The sequence below is a fragment of the Vulpes lagopus genome, chromosome 6, assembly GCF_018345385.1.
Source record: "Vulpes lagopus strain Blue_001 chromosome 6, ASM1834538v1, whole genome shotgun sequence".
NCBI lineage: Eukaryota > Metazoa > Chordata > Mammalia > Carnivora > Canidae > Vulpes > Vulpes lagopus.
In genome coordinates, this window is record NC_054829.1 from 112,106,333 (window position 1) to 112,118,575 (window position 12,243).

Below are 12,243 nucleotides of genomic sequence, written 5' to 3' on the forward strand. Positions count from 1 at the left end.
ATCTAGAATGAAAAAAAAGAGAAGAAAATAAAAGCCAGTAGGACATTTATCCACATGAATTCAGATAAGGGATTATAAGAGAAGAAGGCTGAGAAACTGTGCTGTGAGGTATAAAGGTAAGCCAGTAAGATACTCTTTTTCTATTTATAAGTTATAAGAGTTGATGGAAAATGCACACACATTAACAATTACAGTAAAAATGTCTAAGCATTGCATAAAGCCAAATAAAAAGTTTTTTATTATGTATTGTTAATTCATATTCAGAAGCACAGAATTGACTTGATTGAATTCATGGCATTGTGGTACTGCATATCTTATTTACTTATGATTTTTCTTCGTTAATTTATTACGTTTTTGTCTTTACTCTTCACATCTCAACTCTAGTACCATTTCCTCCTCCACATAAGCACCCTTTCTTATGACTTAAATGTTTTCTTTCAATGCACTGCTAAGTTGAAGTTCATTTTCTTATATGTATATTTATGGCAATATGAACTATTAATTTATGTTTTTGGTAAGATTACAAACATGTTTTCCTATAAATCTGTTTTTTAAATTAAGAATCATGTATTTTTTCATGTGCCTACATTCAATATCTACAAATAGTTCATTTTGTTTCATTATGGTGTAGTATATTATTACACACATTTAACAGATGCTACTTCAGTATTGTTGCCATAATAGACATTTAGGTAGCCTCCTGCTACTTACTAAAAAAAAAGAGAAAAAGAAAAAAAGATTATTGCAGTAGATATCTTTCTCTCCTATTCCCTTCTGGAACAGTTTTCTAGGATTTTGCTTAATTTTATCTTTTTTAAAACATGCCAACATTTACACGGTTGAATAATTCTTTACTGAAAATTAAGATATATTCAAACAGAGGTAGAAGAAATGAAAAATAGGAGCAGGAGCAAATAAGAAAAAAAAGGAAAGATCATGTGGATAGACATAATGAGAAGATAGTAAGATAAGCCAAGTTGCCAGTATACTATTTGGAGTTATCTAGAAAGAGCAACAGGAGTAAGTAAATAGTGAGTATCTGCACAGAAACAAAACAAAACAACAACAAAAACACATATTAAAGAAAAATAAGAGGGAAAGATGTTAAAGGATGTTTATAAATATAAAATAGTGAAGAATGTGATGGGAGGATGAAACAATTAGAATACAACAAAAATTCAAATAATAAATTAACTGTATCTAAGGAAATATATTTTTTTCTTTCTAAAGTAATTGACATCAAAACAATAGAAACCCCATAGGTTAAATCTAATGATACCCAAGGACAAGAGTGGCAGTTTCTCTTAAAAGAAAAATCCTTGGGGGGGGGGGATTAAAAGATCCTCATATAAATTAGCTTTTATAACAGATTTTATTGCTAATTAGATTCAAATATGTTTAAAAGTCAAAGTGGGTCAAAGTTTGTTTAATTCAGCTAAAAGAATACAATTTTTAAAAATTCATACTATTAGAGAATTTTATTTTTTTTAGAGAGAGAAATTTAAAATGAAATGTTAAACATTGGCACAAAAATATTCCATTAAGCTAAAAGAAATAAATAATAAAAATTAATTTTAATTACATATAAGAATCTTCTAGAGTCCGGCTGCCTGAATGGCTCAGCAGTTAGAGTCTCTGCCTTACACTCAGGGCTTGATCCTGGGATCGGGGATCGAGTCTAGCATCGGACTCCCTGAGGGGAGCCTGCTTCTCCCTCTGCCTATGTCTCTGCCTCTCTCTCTCTCTCTCTCTCTCTCTGTGACTCTCGTGAATAAATAAATCTTTTTAAAAAAAAAGAATCTTTTAGAGACAAATTAACAATATGTTTGATGTATAATATACCTACTATAATACAAATATATCATTATCTATTACATAATATATTATTATTTATAGGGTTAAATTAACATTGTAAGTATGTGTAATAGGTACCATATTTTGTATTAAGATTGATGAGAAAAACAATGAGTTCTTAAAAAATTAAAACACAAATTGAAAATTAAAAATTAGGAAATGCGGCCACTCAGCCATTTTGTCCCAGTCAGTCCGGAGGCTGCGGCTGCAGAGGAACCCCCCGAAGAGAGACTGCAGAGATGCTGTCCATGCAGCAAGCATGTGGCTTGCACCCTCCCTCGGTGGGCCGGGCTGGTCTCCAAAAATGCTTTGGGATCATCCTTCATTGCTGCAAGGAACCTCCATGCCTCTACCACTCGTCTTCAGAAGACTGGCACTGCCGAAGTGTTCTCTATCCTTGAAGAGTGTATTCTTGGAGCTGATACCTCTGTTGACCTTGAAGAGACTGGCTGTGTCCTAAGCATTGGTGATGATATTGCCTGTGTACATGGGCTGAGGAATGTTAAGGCTGAAGAAATGGTGGAGTCTTCTTCAGGCTTCAAGGGTATGTCTTTGAACTTGGAACCTGACAACATTGGTGTTGTCATGTTTGGAAATGATAAGCTAATTAAGGAAGGATATATCATGTAAAGAACAGGAGCCACTGTGGACGTTCCAGTTGGCAAGGAGCTGTTGAGCCGTGTTGTAGATGCCCTTGACAATGCCATTTATGGAAAGGGTCCAGTTGGTTCCAAGATCCATAGGCGAGTTGGCCTGAAAGTCCCTGGGATCATTCCTTGAAACTGCACGCGAAACCAATTAAGGCCGTGGTGCCAATTGGTCGTGGTCAGCGTGAGCTGATTATTGATGACCGGCAAACTGGAAAAACGTCAATTGCTATTGACACAATCATTAATCAGAAATGTTTCAATGACGGGACTGATGAAAAGAAGAAGCTATACTGTATCTATGTCGCTATTGGTCAGAAGAGATCTACAGTTGCCCAGTTGGTGAAGAGACTTACAGATGCAGATGCCATGAAGTTCACCATTGTGGTGTCAGCTACTGCTTCTGATGCTGCTCCACTTCAGTGCCTGACTCTTTATTCTGGAGGGGGGTGGAGAATATTTTAGAGATCATGGCAAACAGCTTTGATCATCTACGATGACTTATCCAGACAGGCTGTTGCTTATCGTCAGATGTCTCTGCTGCTCCGCCGGCCCCCCGGTCATGAGGCCTATCCGGGTGATGTGTTCTACCTACATTCCCATCTGCTAGAGAGAGCAGGCAAAATGAACAATTCTTTTGGTGGTGGCTCCTTGACTGCTTTACCAGTCATAGAAACACAAACTGGTGATGTGAATGCTTACATTCCAACAGATGTCATTTCCATCACTGATGGACAGATCTTCTTGGGAACAGAATTGTTCTACAAAGGTATCCGCCCTGCCATTAACGTCAGTTTGTCTGTGTCCTGTGTTGGATCTGCTGCCAAAACCAGGGCCATGAGGCAGGTGGCAGGTGCCATGAAGCTGGAATTGGCTCAGTATCGCGAGATTGCAGCTTTTGTCCAGTTTGGTTCTGACCTTGATGCTGCCACTCAACAACCCCTGAGTCGTGGCGTGAGATTGACTGAATTGCTGAAGCAAGGACAGTATTTTCCATGGCTATTGAAGAACAAGTGGCTGTTATTTATGCTGGTGTAAGAGGATATCTTGATAAATTGGAGCCCAGCAAGATCACAAAGTTTGAGCATGCTTTCTTGGCTCGTGTTATCAGCCAGCACCAAGCCTTCTTGGACAATATAAGGACCGATGGAAAGATCTCAGAACAGTCAGATGCTAAGCTGAAAGAGATTGTAACAAACTTCTTGGCTGGATTTGAAACTTAAAGTCCTGTGGATTCACATCAAATGCCAGTTTGGTTTTGTCATCGTTTATTCTAGTAATCAGTTCCATTAGTAAAAGGATTACTCTCATGCTCCAGATGTACAGAAATTATGTTAAAAATAAAGATTCCATATTGCTTGGTAAAGAAAAAAAATAGGAAATGCACTTCTGGTTTATCTGTTTTTCTTTTTAATTATTTATTCATTTGAGAGCAAGAGAGAGCACAAATGAGGAGAGGGGCAGAGGGAGAGAGAGATCCTTCCTGCTGATCAAGAAGCCCAATATGGGGCTCAATTCCAGGACCTGGAGAATATGACCTGAGCCAATGGCAGACGTTTACCCAATTGAACCACCCAGGTGCACCTGGTATATATGTGTTGAGACACAATTTGTTTTTTCATTTACTAGTAGATGGACATATGGGTTATTTGCAGCTTTGAGTCATTCTGAATAAAGCAGCTATGAATATTCACATACACATCAGTATAAACGTACATTTCCAGCTCTCTTAAGTACCGAAGCATGGGATTGCTATTTTGTACAGTATGTATGTTTTACTATATATGATACAATATAGTGTTTTCAAAAGTGGCTAACAGTTTGCACACCCACCAGCATTGTGTGAAAGTTTCCCTTACTCCCTCTTCTCAGCACACCTGAGGATTTTAACTTTAGCCATTTTAGTGTATGCGTGTTTAGTTGTATTTCAATGTCCTAATTCGTATTTTTCTGATGGCCAGTGTTTAGGATATTTTCACATGAAAATTTGCCAGTGTTCATCTTACTTTGTGAAGTGTCTGCATCCATCCTGTTGATTTTTTAAGTAGGCCATACTATTATTTTGGGGTTGTAAGAGCTCTTTACATCTCTTGTATAGAAACCCATTGTTGGGTCTGCAAAAAATTTCCCTTAGTCTGTACTTTGCTTTTTTCTTTCCTTAGCTATGTCTTTCAAAAGCAAACATTTTTTTAATGTTGATGAAGTTTATTTTATCAATTTTTGTACATTTTATTTTTTCTGTTGTTTAAAAAATCAGCCTGATCTAATTCTCAAAGATTTTGTCCAGTTTTTTTCTTATCTTCCACATTGATGTCTTTATATGAGAGTAAAGATGCATATTCCCTCCTTGTTAAGATATTTTTTTTATTTTAGAAACTTTTAGGTAAATCTAAAGGAAGTAGATTTTTTTTAGAAAACAGTGTATTGAATTAAACACATTGCCAACACGTCTAATCAAGAGTGCCATTTTACCTGTTATTTTTCTTAAGGTAAGTTTTGACCATTTATGCTCTCATAATTGCAATATGTGTTCCAATATAGTTCCCTTTGGGGACTGTGTTAGCCAAAGTAAATTGATGAGAACTATAATAATGTAAAGAAATTGATAGTAACATAAAATCACTTAGAATTAAATTACATAGAAAAATAGCCTTAATAAAACTGTAAGGAATGGTGAGTACTCCCTATAGCTTACCTCCTCCAAATTCTTTTTCCAGAAGTTTTCCATAGTGCTATCATGTTTTCCTAAAGATCTCTTTATAAATAAACTCTAATTTAAAGAAATATCCATACTACTGTGTCTCAAGTATGATATTATGTAAGGCCATTATTACTGAGAATTTATTTGGTGGTTTCTTTTTTTCCTACTTTGTGATTTAGATCTTTAAAGAAATGATGCCTTAATTTTCTTCCAAATGCATTTATGATCTCTAAGTAGATATGATGTACATCTCACAACAAGGTAACTTACAGATTTGTTAAAGAGTATGACTTACACATCAACACAAACTGAATTTTTTGAAATTAGGTATTTATTCATAAAAGATGGAGATTTTATTATTAAACTTTATAATACCTACATATTTCATATAGTTAGAAAAGAGAATATGTAGGAAATCTCTTAGTTAATTGTGAATATCTAAGAATAAAGGATGAAGAAAAGAGAAGTACATGAAGAAGTTTCCCCTTTTCTCTGGTGAATGGAATTCATAACCATATTTGCAGTATGTTGTATTTTCCAGAGATAGCCACATAATCCCTTCTCACTTGCTGTTCTTACAACGTAGCTGGTACTCTTGGTACCCAGGAAGTGCGATCTATATTCCCTCTTCTTGAATATGGGTTGAAATAGTGTTTGTCTCCATAGAAAATGGTGGAAGCAATTTTTTTTTTTTTTGTGATTTCAATGCTAGATCTTAAAAATGTTACAGTTTCTATTTGGTTTAGGACACATGGAGATGGAACCCAGGCACTATGCTGTGGGGAACCCTGAACCAGCCACATAGATATGAACTGAGGTTCTTAGGTGACTGCCACTATCAACCATTAGATTTGTGAGTAAATTATCCTTCAAAAGATTTTAGGTCTCAGTATTTGGGGTTCATGCATGAAACTACAGACATTGTAGAACAAAGACAAGCTGGCTATGCTATGCCTGTGTGAAATTCTGACCACAGAATCAAAGGTTGCTTTATGTAATTGTTTTTTAAGATTTTATTTATTTGAGAGAGAGAGAGAGAGAGCGCGCACAAGTAGGCAAGGCAACAGGCAGAAGGAGAGGAAGAAGGAAACTCCTTGCTGAACAGGGAGCAATGTGGGGCTTGATCCCAGGACTCCAGGTTCATGACCTGAGCTGAAGGCAGACGCTTAACCAGTTGAGCCACCCAGACACCCCTGTAATTAAGTTTTATAATAATTTCTTATAAAGTGTTAAGTAACTGGAATAATATTTAATTTTTTAAAGAAGTGAGTATATTTTGGAATAACATAGTAGATAATAGATCAAAGGTTGCTTTTTATCATTCATGAGCCTTGGTCATAAAGTTAATGAGTGTCTATGTATTAGTATGCTTCACCTCACCAATCAGACTAATACATATGTCTGTGTGTTAGTATGCTTCGTCTCCATTTAGGTCAATTTTATTAGGTTTAAAATTTTTCTAAATAGGTCTCAGTAGTAGAGTTAACAATATGAAAGAAGAAGCTTCTGTACCTCATAGAAAAGAATTGGGCATTAGAACCACTAAGGGTTTACTAATCTCTTTCTACATGAGCTGACAGATGGGACCACAATTAAAGATCTTAGCCCTTGCCCTAGATTATAGGTGTTATGGGTTGGCACATTTTTTCCTATTTCAGTGTTTTGGTAATATCAGAAATCTCTCCTAATTTTGATTAGTGGGAATCAACTGCAGTAAAGTCATAGTTCAGCAGCTTGAAATCATCATTTTCCTGAGAAAGAATGGCTGCTTTGTGAAAGCAATTTCCTGTAATCAGAAAGGGGAAAGAAAGAAATGGGTGGTTGATACTACTTTTGTCTTTCAACAGGTAGACTTATTTTGTGCTTGTTGTACCTTGAATGGGAGGGAAGACATACAGAAACCAGTTACACACTCTCATACACAGAGTATAGTGGAAAAATGTGAATCTTTGAAGCCAAGAGAAACAATCTTTCATGTTATAGCTGTGTGATTTAGGACTATTTATTTAACATATCTGAGAGTTTTCATATTTGTTTAATGTGGTATTAAACCTATTGTACAGAGTTGTTGACTAATAAATGACATTATAAGTGTAAAATCCTTGCACAGTACAAAAATAGGCTCCCTTTCTCCTCTATCTCTCTCTATGTATTTATATATTATAATTTAAGATTATATACATAATATATAGGCTGCAAATTGTAACCCAAGATGCACTCATTCCCTCTTCTTTTTGCATATTGCCTTTTCTTTAGAAGAGCTCATCTAGTCCCATGTGTTTAAGTATCATTTATGTGGTAAATTTATAACTGCATCTTCGAAGTACCAGACAAAAATAAGAGTGTTCTGGAAACAAGAATGATACATCCTATCTAAATAGGTAAAGGAGTGAAGAGAAAGAGAAACTTGGACATAAAAATGATAGAAGAATCCATTGTCCTACAAATCTGGCTTAGGAAAGACAAAATGCTGGACAAGAAAAAAGTGTTTTAAGTTATGGAACAGGAGTTTCAAAGGGCATAGTTAATGGGTTTGTGTTGGAAAAGAGAAGTGTGATATTAAGGTAGGAAGAGGAAACAACTGTGAATAATGCAAGAGGGAAAATTCTTGGCAAGGGAAAATGATGCTGAAGTGAAACAGGGATGTAGAGCTTGGTGGATTTAATATTGCTCATCACCTGAAGACGGGTGAGCATTGCTGGTCACGGTGCTCAACTAAGGCCATTGGGCACTGAATGATTCTGTCCTTTCCATTTTGCTCACAGTGATGAGTCCTCACAGCAGCAGGCAGAAGCCAGAGTATGGCCATAAGACCTTTGTGACTTAGTTGAGATGCCAGCATGCAGAAGCCGTATTGTGTGCCACGTGCAGATGAGTGACAGAGTAGAGTGGTCTTATTTGAGGAGAATATGTCAGTTATAAGAATTTAGCACAGTATTCAGCTTGAATGTATAGTTGATTTTACAGAAAGAATAAACACAGTTGCTCCCTATGGCTTGATTTCTAGGTAAGACAGCTAGGATTGCAACAGCCACAGAAGATGGCAGAATTTGACAGCATACTTATTAACATAAGGGGCCTCAGCACCGTATTATAGAGGAGGGAACGAATGACAGCCATGGTTTGAAAACTGAGCAGATTATATAGTTGGTCATACCTAATGATGGTTGGCAGTGAGGGGAGGAAAAAGAGGTACATGGGAGACATTGAAGTGGAACTTTAGATCTTGTGAGAGAGAGTGAAGCAACAACTTTAAAAATACCATATATATTTGTTTTAATCTTAGGTTTGTGTGGAGTCAGAAATACAGGTAATATAATAACTATTTGAGTCTCCAGTTTATTCTTAACAAGATTTACAATCTATTATGTAGTTGTCCATTTATTTATTTTTTCATTCTTGTTTCTTCCCTTTGTGTAATCATTCTTTTCCTATTAATCTTTGTTTAAAATAGAAGATAAAATATTTTCCTTTTGTAGTGAATGTTAGTTTTCTTTTTATTCAAAGCTTTCTTAAAAAAAAAAAAAGCTTTCTTGAAATTCTCCCCTTCTATGTCCCAATTTGTATTTTACTTTACTTCCTTTTAATTTTTCACAGCTAATATTTTTGGGTTTTAAACTATTTTCAAAATAATTCCTACACTGGATTTTGTTTTTTCTATAGAGCAGTAATTTCTCAACTCTTGCTGTATATGAGAATTCCTGGGTGAGAATATATATGAGTGGCACCCAAATAACTGGTCTTAATGTACAGACAAGGCTGAGAATCATTGCATTTCATATTTTCATAGCTCAGAATTTGTATAGGCTCCCTGAGTGATTTTAATATGGATTTAATGAATAGTGAAGAATCGGGATCTTAGAATATTTGAATGGGAAAATTCAAATAGAAATTGTTTAGGAATCAGAAATTATGAATTTCTAACAATGATTTATTGTTCACTTTGACCACACTTTTTATACAAATGAAAAATCCTACATTGGAATTTTATAAGCACTATTGCAGGTGAAGAAGGGATCATGAGGACACCAGTATAAACAGTAATACTTGTCTGTAACACAGCATTTCATATATAAGCCACCTAGTAACAGTCAGCTCTTCAACTTTTTTTTTTTTTTTTGAGAAAGAGAGAGAGTGCTCGTGTGTGTGTAGTGGGGGAGGGACAGAGGGAAAGAGACTCTCCAGCAGACTTCACACTGAGCATAGAGCCCGAAGCCAGGCTCCATCTCACAATCCTGAGATGATGACCTGAGCCAAAAATCAAGAGTCTGACACTTAACGACTGAGCCACCCAGGTGCCCCTATGGTCTCTAATATCTTGAAAATTATTTTCTACATTAGTCAATTTATGGGCATATTTTGAGTGATATGTCACCAGGAGCTTCTTCATGATCTTTTCATCATCAAACACAGGTTCTCTTCTTAATAAAAAGTAAAAGGAATCTCATACACTCAAGCACCCATAAGCCTGATGAAAATATTGCTTAGTTTTGTTTATATTTAGTTATTGAATAGTCTTTGTGTATAAACAGTCAGAGTGGCCACAATTATTCTGTTTTTAAACACTTGGAAAGGTTGCTAGGAAAATTTCATTCATAACTTGATTTTTTTTCTGGATTTCTTTTATAGGCCATCTGCTCTTTGATAACTTTAATAGAGTTTTTCTTTATAATGTTTTGTCTAAGAATAATCTGTTTACTATTCTCAGCAATCCTAAAAGCAATCCAAAAGAAATCTGAATTTTATTGCTTTGGATGATTTGCTTAAAAATGTTACAAATCTGCTCATTCATTCAAGGTTATAATTCCTATTTGTTTGGTTGTTGCTTCATTTCTCCTTGTAATGATTCCTTGCTTAAATTATTTACTGTATACTCAACTGTACAAACAGAGACATATAAGCTACTCTGAAATGTTTCACTAACAACAGAACAACATGAGATCTATGCTGCCAATACAGGGTTTTAGATTTTACTACCACTCTGCCAGACTGGTAAACTGTCAGGTGAGGGCAGTTGCTGTAGAGAGATACTTGTTGTGTCCATTACAGCCTCCTATGCCTTGAAGTGATGTCCAGATACTAAGATATTGATTAATTATTAAGATATCACTTAAGATATTAAGAAAGAAAGTTGTATGAAGGGAAGAGTATAAATTTTGTAGATAAATCTGAAGAAAGAATCTGTTGCTATCTTTAATATGCTAAATGGCAGTAGATGTGGAATTAATTCTTCCTCGACCTAAATGGTAGAGTTGTTTTCAGGATTATGTCTGACAAGTTATTGAAATTTTCCAGCACAGTGCTTAAAAAAATCAAATGGTATTAGTAGTAACTGCTGGTATTATTATTTTTATTAAATATCAAGGGATAATCTAGGAACCTTTTATTTTTCACTTTAAATGTTTCTCCCCACAATAAATATCCTATCCTCTGTCTTGGTGAACTGAGGTGGACATCTATTTTGTTTTCTTTCTCCCTCTAGGTCTAAAGTACAGCAGACCAAGTCTGCACTCCAGTCTCCATCTGCCTTTCTCTGGGTTCAACAATATATCTGCTTGATTTACAGACTTTGACTCTAGATTTGGGAAAAAGAGGGAAAGGAGAACTTCATATCTACTCCTACTGAAGAGTTTTCATTTCAACTGTATTTATTTATTTATTTATTTATTTAAGATTTTATTTATTCATGAGAGAGAAAGAGAGAGAGAGGCAGAGACACAGGTAGAGGGAGAAGCAGGCTCCATGCAGGGAGCCTGATGTGTGACTCCATCCCAGGTCTCCAGGATCATGCCCTGGGCTGAAGGCAGCGCTAAACCACTGAGCCACCCGGGCTGCCCATTTCAACTGTATTTAGACCTTACATCCAAATTGTGTTCCTCTGTGGTTCTAAAATCTGTTCTTCAATTGCTTCTAGCTAACAGTATGAAAATGACTTATACATCACTTCCTGCTTCTGAGTAAACAGGTGCCAGAGACTTCTTTACTTCCATAGCTGCTAGGACTTTTACAAACCATAGAAACTGAAAAAAGCATAGGAACCACAAAGGAAATTGGCCTTAAAAGACATCTATGAAATAAGTAGGAAAATTAAGTAAAAGGAAGACTAGGGATCTATGCCTACGTGAAAACTTTCGCTGCCCATGCATCTCATCTGGGGTTAGTTCAACATTTAATATTGAACTCTGTTTACAGGTTTCTGTGGTGACTTTTTTTTTTTAATTGGAGTTCAATTTACCAACATATAGCATAACACCCAGTGCTCATCCCATCAAGTGCCCCCCTCAGTGCCTGTCACCCAGTCACCCCCACCCCCGCCCACCTCCCTTTCCACCACCCCTTTTTCGTTTCCCAGAGTTAGGAGTCTCTCCTGTTCTGTCACTCTTTCTGATATTTCCCACTCATTTTTTTTCTCCTTTCCCCTTTATTCCCTTTCACTATTTTTTATATTCCCCAAATGAATGAGACCATATAATGTTTGTCCTTTTCCAATTGACTTATTTCACTCAGCATAATACTCTCCAGGTCCCTCCATGTCGAAGCAAAAGGTGGGTATTTGTCATTTCTAATGGCTGAGTAATATTCCATTGTATACATAAAACACATCTTCTTTATCCATTCATCTGTCGATGGACACTGAGGCTCTTTCCACAGTTTGGCTGTTGTGGACATTGCTGCTAGAAACATCGGGGTGCAGGTGTCCTGGCATTTCACTGCATCTGTGTCTTTGGGGTAAATACCCAGCAGTGTAATTGCTTGGTCATATGGTAGCTCTATTTTTAACTCTTTGAGGAACTTCCACACAGTTTTCCAGAGTAGCTGCACCAGTTCACATTCCCACCAACAGTGTAAGAGGGTTCCCTTTTCTCCACATCCTCTCCAACATTTGTGGTTTCCTGCCTTGTTAATTTTCCCCATTCTCACTGGTGTGAGGTGGTATCTTGTGGTTTTGATTTGTATTTCCCTGATGGCCAGATTTGTGTAGCATTTTCTCATGTGCTTGTCGGCCATGTCTATGTCTTCCTCTGTGAGATTTCTGTTCAT

At 36.2% G+C, this 12,243-nt stretch overlaps 1 pseudogene; it reads left to right on the forward strand.

Moving 5' to 3' along the window:
• Positions 1-2,013: 2,013 nt before the first annotated feature.
• On the forward strand, positions 2,014-3,778 carry LOC121492709 (annotated as a pseudogene).
• The last annotated feature ends 8,465 nt before the right edge of the window (positions 3,779-12,243 follow it).